The sequence below is a fragment of the Rhincodon typus genome, chromosome 26 (genome assembly GCF_021869965.1).
Source record: "Rhincodon typus isolate 14 chromosome 26, sRhiTyp1.1, whole genome shotgun sequence".
NCBI classification, from domain to species: domain Eukaryota; kingdom Metazoa; phylum Chordata; class Chondrichthyes; order Orectolobiformes; family Rhincodontidae; genus Rhincodon; species Rhincodon typus.
In genome coordinates this window covers 40,688,852-40,695,901 of record NC_063357.1, presented here as the reverse complement: position 1 = coordinate 40,695,901, position 7,050 = coordinate 40,688,852, and the positions used below count along the sequence as shown (strand labels likewise).

Genomic DNA, 7,050 nt, shown 5'->3' with positions numbered 1-7,050 from the left:
GCTGTGTTCCTCCAGCTCCACACTGTTATCTCTGACTCCAGCATCAGCAGTTCTTACTATCTCATTTAGAGAATAGTTCTGGATCCTGATGCTTAGGGAACTGGAGGCGATGGCTGTCAGTACGGGAGCAAAAAGGACAATTTACCAAGGCTACAGCTAGATAAAGTTAGAGACAGATTGGCAAGAGTTAAGGTTATGAAGGGACTGTATGGTGTTTTATACCATTCATATGAGCAATATAATGTTTGGAAATGATTTTGATATAAGACTTTAGGTTTGTAATTGAATGAATATTTATACTAAACATTTGTCCACATTATCTTCCTTCAGCATACAGAAATCTGGGGGAAAAAATCTTTATAATTCAGCCTTCTGCAGTCCGTGAAGTTAACTACTCTTTGCTGAACTCAAATGAACTGTCGAAGAGGGAGATAGTCTACAAATCTCTGGAAAATTCCTTCCTTTCTCCCAACGCAAGCTTTCTTTGTGTGTTTCTTAGTTCTGCTAAGAATATCTACAACATCGACAGATATTTAGCAACATCATCTATTAATTTATTTCTGCACAAGAATCACATTCTAATGGTGCACTTTCCCACTGAAACGTGCTAATTCTAGTGTTTCAACAACATTTTCATCTCAATTGGAAGATTTCAATAATGATATTCCATATCGAACCAAGTCCTGTGCCTCCTCTGGAATTACTTAAGTGATTCCATTGCGTTTCCATTATGGCAACTATTCAGGACTATCTTTTTTTTAAATTCACAATTCAATTCACAAACTGAGGACGAGAAATAATAGGACATTATTGGCAGAATTGTATTTTTTTAAATTAAATTATTGTATCTGTTATTGAATTTAAATTGTATTGATTGAAGGTGAATAGTTTAGATTCAGTGTCCCAGACTCTACAAATTAACCCAAAGTTATTGAAGAGCATCAGAGCTCTGGTGGTACTTATTAAAAATGGTGCCTTGTATTAAGCCCTTCTGTATCAGTGATGCTCACTGAGGTCCTGTTAAGAATAGCACAGAATTTCATTCAGTATTCATGGGTCATGCAGTTCTAAAGAAATCGGAACCTATTTTATGGATCAATGGAAATCTCTGCACCAATTTATAATCAAGCTGTTTTGTTCCTGTGTACTAACTTGTTCAACATTTTACATTTTGTATATTAAATGATTAAAAACATTTCCTGTCTGCATTGTCTGATGCTGTGCCAGTGGGGCAAAGTTATGAGTGAACTGACCAATTTGCAGATGAATTTAATATGTGGCTTATAACTGAAGCAGACAGCCATTCAGTAAGAAAGATGATCCAGAACAGATCCATTTAATATATCCTGTGGTCTGTGCAGCTTTCTTTCTCCTCAAAAACCTATTGCAGGATTTTCACTTTTCAATCAATTTGTACAATAAATAGATAGGTAGACAAACAGGAGGCTGGAAGAACACAGCAAGCAAGGCAGCATCTGGAAGAAAGGAGAAGTCAACGTTTCGGGTATTCCCCTTTTTCAGGACTGGATGTGGGGATAGGAGGAGCTGCAGATAAGGGGTGGGGGTGGAGGTAGCAGAATGGTGGTAATAGGTAGACACTGATATATAGGTATCACCTGGTTGGTTGGAGGGATGAATCCGGTTGGTGGCTGGAAGGGGAGCCAGGGGATGGGTGGGAAGGTCATTTGAAATTGGAGAACTCAGATGTTGAGTCCTTAAGCTGTAGGGTGTCCAGGTGGAAGATAAGGTGTTATCCTTCAAATAAATGGATAGTTTGACTTTATGTAGTGTACTGTTACCAAGGATTGAAACAGAAATTTCTAGTGATGCTGAAAACTATGAGCCGATTGCCTGACTACGGTTCTCAAGAGGATACAATCCATGACAAGGTCCTGATCTTGTGCAAGTGATAAATGATGATGGGCGTACGTGACAGCATGAAGCTGCTGAATAATGTTGGTGCCAACACTTACCCTTATTCATTATCTAATAACAGACCAGAAATATACAAAAATACTGGTGTGTTTGGTGTCATACTTGACCACAAGTTTCCAACTGGTTTTTGTATCACTATTTTATCCTCTAATATCATCTGGTTATACCTACTGCTCATCTGCTACTGAAACTGTCGTTTGTTCCCGGTGTTTAGTTAGACTTGACAATTGTGAAACATTTGTGGCTGCTCTCCCACACTACCTCCATAAACAAAAAGGTCATCCAAAAAGTCTGTCCTAGCTTACGTCAAGTTTCACTTCACTTATCACCCATGTCTGCTGACTAACATAAGCCCCAGTCAAGCAAAACTTTGATTTTAAAATTCTCGTCCTTTGTTTCAAATCTTTTCATGGCCCATCTCTCCAACTGATTACCTCCAGCCTCATTAACATGGTCTTCAGCTGCGATCACTCTAATCTCAGGAATTCACTCCTTTTCTTCCTTTAACAATCTCTTTTAAAGCCTATATCTTTCAGGAAGCTTTTGGCCAGCTGCCCTAATATTGTCTTTGAAATTGTGGCAATAGTAGTATTATCACTAGCCTATGACTCCAGAGACCTGGGTAAATATTGCCGGAGATACAGGTTCAAATTCCACCATACCATTTAAATTCAGTTTTTAAAAAAAACATTTAGTGTCTTATGTGGTTTGGTATCTTGATTTTGCTTTAAAACACTGGGACATTTTACCATAACTTATTGATATAGCACAGTTTGTATATTAATGTAGAGATGCTTAAATCATTTTAACCAAGTCAATATCAATTACGAGTTATTTGTTTCAATGTTGGCTTTCAAAAAAAAAAAAAAACACTTGATGGAAATTACATAATTAGTGGTCTATCAGGACAACTCTGCAAACAGCACGTCATATTGCTCGAGCATTTTTTGTTGAAGGGCTCAATAGGCTATCTTGGTGCATGCTTGGAAATACAATTTACTTTTGTGGACACATGTTTTGCTAAACATACAGTAAATATGTATTCTCACTGCAATGCTGTTTTATTACTTGGATGATGATAGTGCTGTCCTGGCTAAAAATCTCTAGTTGCATTTTGATAACTTTATACGTTAAAAATATACTAAAGATAGCATTGCTATTTTGCTACTTACATGCATTGTACAAACACGGTGCTCCAAGTCAAAAATCAGATTGTTGATATGTTTAATCGTGTGTCAGTTGTTTGTGGATATTTTCCGACCATTGACTAACGTAGAACCAGGGTTGAATGAGGCCGAATTGAATTTGTTTGAAACTTTGGTTTCCACACCACACCCTACAATTTATTAGGATGAAAAGCTTTTGGATACTAGTCCGTACTGAATTGCAGTTCTAAATACGATAGGAGTATCATTGAACAAAGACAAATTTTGCCAAAGCTTTTTGTCTTACACGCATTGGGACCATTCACAAGAATGCCAATGCAAGAGGAAACCAATATTTGTAGTTTGAGAGATAAGAGTGCTGATTGGTTAGCATTTGACATGGAACATAGCACACTTAGGCTTAGAATCCCTACAGTATGGAAACAGGCCCTTCGGCCCAACAAGTCCACACCACCCCTCAGAGCATCCCACCCAGACCCATCCTCCTATAAACCACCTAATCTATGTATCCGTGAACACTGTGGGCAATTTAACACGGCCAATCCACCTAGCCTGCACATCTTTGGACTGCGGGAAGAAACTGGAGCACCTGGAGGAAACCCACGCAAACACGGGGAGAATGTGCAAACTCTACACAGACAGTCACCTGAAGGTGGAATTAAACCCGGGCCCCTGGTGCTGTGCACTGTGCCGACATGCCACACATCATGGAATGGTTTGAAGCTGTGTGGTGCTGCAAAGCAACAGCCAGCCTCTCAATAACATTGTTAGATATAAACAATACTTACACAAAATTAGTATCTACATTAAGGATAATACAAACCATAAGCTTCCAATCTACCATACTAAGAATGTTCAGATGTAGGTTTGGGATTTAGCCCATACTGATTTTTCATTCTGTGTAATAGGAAAGCAATGTTAGATTTACAGCCCCAGTGCAGGGCCTGTTTTCTCTCATCTCATGCTCTTGCAGCCGATTTCAGTATATAATTAATGTCTGCTCACTCACTGACCAAGAAACAGTGTAGGTCTCTGTGGGACCTCCAGCAGAAAACAGAATCAAGGGATAAACAATTAGCAAATAATTTCATGATTCAGTGTTCTACAGTGCTTTATCTTTCAGGTTTGACAACAAAAGAAACCAAAGGGGAATGTTATAAATGCTTCAATTCCACATGCCCCTGCATGTTAGGGCATTCACAGCCACTATTGCTTCCTATGTCTAGAGACCCAAAAACAGTCTGTTTCTGGACAGAAGCCGTGACCCCACGTGTATTGCTTCAAGTTAGACCGAAGGCTCTTTATGTGAACTGGAGACACTAATACGAGGCAAAACAGGGGCTGCAGATGAGGATCTTCTGACTGCCAAAGACAGCGGAGTTCCAAACACATTTCACTATTTGATGACTTCAGACTATCTTTGCCAATGACAAGGACACTGAGACAGGCCAGAGTTATGTGTAAGCCACCGCCATAGGAAATTGGGTCGGAGATCTAGAGAATTCCCTTCTAGCTCACTTCACAACAGTTTGTACCCACAACAGGTTGTGTACAGCTCTTCCCCCAAAAATACTCTAACAATTACATACCACAGAATTGACAACAGAAAGTGACTATTGGTCCAGCTCGTCTCAGACTATGTTGATGCTCCACAGAAGCCTCCATTCACTATTTTATTCCTTTTTCCTTTTGTAATCTTTCCGATTTCCCTGAAATGGAGCTAGGTTTCTCACCCAAACCATGTGACAGGACAGCAAGTTTCCACATTCCTAACACTCTAAATGCAGATTTCTGCTGAATTCATGTTTGAAATGTCACTGTCACTCACTCCCATCATTTGATCAGCTCATATATCCACTCCCTGTAACCACAGGCAGAGAACAGCCAGGTCATACAACTGTGTGATCAGCCACTCTTTCCAATCACTGTCACTTAAACATGCAAGAAAAAAACACCTAAATGAGGATTTCCATCCCCACAGATTACCCCACAGATTATGATAGGGATACTCCAGCATACCTGTTCTCAACAATATTCCAGCTGTTACTTTACAACCCAGATAATTAGATAAGATTCCTTACCTACCTACTTTGATCGATATTTATCATTATTGGACGTTAAAAGTTTAATTTTAATGGACTAATTTTTTTTTATTTAGAAAGAAACATTGGCCTAAAGTAGCTACAGCAGCCACCTGACCAGATTGAGGCAAGTAAAAGGAAAATACTGCACATGCTGGAAATAAAACAAAAACGTGGCGTTGGAGAAACTCAGGTCTGGGTGCATCTACGTAAGAGAAACAAAATTAAGGTTGAGTGTGATAGGATTTGTTCAGAACTGAAAGGGACTGGAAATTTTTTTTTAATGCTGTTGACAGGAGGGAGGAGCAGTGAGTGGAATGGAATGTGAGGGTGCCCAGAGCGAAGGACAGAGCATTAATGGTGCATATGGGCTTCACTGTGTAGGTTGGTACTTTGTGGAACAACGCTGCTCAGTCCATAGGAATGACCCCATTCTTCCAGTTGCTTTCCATTTCAATAAATCATCTTGCTCCTATGCTGTGTTCCAATGAAGCTCAATGCGGAACACCACCTCACTTTTCATTTCGGCACTTTAAGACCCCTAGAACTCAACATTTGAGATAACTTATTACATCGGTCTCCTCCAGTGTAATTACTGCACCCACATCTCATTGGTCTTTACTCAGCACAGCGGACTAGTTTCCTCCCTTTCATGCCAATTTTACAAGTCTCTCTACTATTCCTTCTGTCTTTTGCTCTGGTCACTGTCACCATTTGTTCCGCCTGTTAACCCATGCTCCCCATCAATACAAGAACCATTTTCCAACTCCTCTCCATTGTAAAGAGTTAGCTTATCAGACTCAAAACCTAAAGTCTGTTTCTCTCTCCACAGATGCTGCCAGATCTGCTGAGTTTCTATAGAATTGTGCTTTTACTTCAGATTGAGGCAAGTTTCAGGAAACCCATGTGGAATAAATGGCACTATCTGCACTGAAATCACCATTTTCACCCAAAGACCAAGCTAGGCAATAGTCTGTGCCATCCTGATTTAATTCACATTTGTAGGATGCCACATTTTGGGAGATTACAGCTCAAGTACTAATTAGCTAGTTTGGAAAAACAATGCAGCTAGATTCAGGAACACAGAACTTACATTTTAACAGATGCTTTTGAGGTGATGAGTTTGTGGTATTGTTGCTGGACTGTTAATTCAGAGACCCTGGCATTGTTCTGGGGACCCAGGCTTGAATCCTGCCATGGCAGATGTTAGAATTGGAATTCAATAAAAAAATCTTGAATAAAGAGTCTAATGATGACCATGACTGATTGCTAGAAAAACCCTTCTGGTTCACTAATGCCCTTTAGGACAGGAAACCACCATCCTTACCTGGTCTATCCTCCATGTGACTCCAGACCCTCAGTAATATGGATGACACTTAACTGCACTATGCAATTAGGGATGGGGAATAAATGCTGGCCTACTGTTGCCCACTTCCCATGAATGAATGACAAAAACCTAAGAAATTAGTTCATGACTGCATCTCCAACATTTGTCCCAATATGAATCATGTTTTTTCTCCAAAACCAATGACGTCAACAGATTAAAAAAAACTTGCCTGTTAAATCCCTGAGCAGAGGTAGTATTAAGTGCGGTGAAACGTCAATATCTTCAGATTTTTAATAAAACTGGTTTCAGCATGTGAGGTTGTATCCATGGCAACGGTATGGCAGTGTAGAAACACAGTTAGCTAGAATTTAAGTGGCCTGTTGGGGTGCTGTAGCATACATGGGACGATTTGCGAAGTGTAATTGGGACCAATGACAAAAACAGAAAGCAGTGATGTGACAATCTCCTGCCGGGAACTCACTGCCAATTCAGCTAAACAGACATAAATTTATTTATTGAATAACTGGAGCACAGATGGTCC

The 7,050-nt window shown here is 39.8% G+C and overlaps 1 protein-coding gene across 2 annotated transcripts in view; it reads left to right on the top strand.

Annotated features, from left to right (window-relative positions):
* Window positions 1-1,195, top strand: part of LOC109911327 (linker for activation of T cells family member 2) — a 102,312-nt gene extending 101,117 nt beyond the window's left edge. The window contains exon 13 of one of the 2 annotated variants that reach the window (XM_020510614.2): window positions 331-1,195. The gene's annotated coding sequence lies outside the window, so the exon portion shown is untranslated. The remainder of the gene's footprint in view (window positions 1-330) is intronic. The other variant, XM_020510615.2, reaches the window with a different exon arrangement.
* Window positions 1,196-7,050: the final 5,855 nt, after the last annotated feature.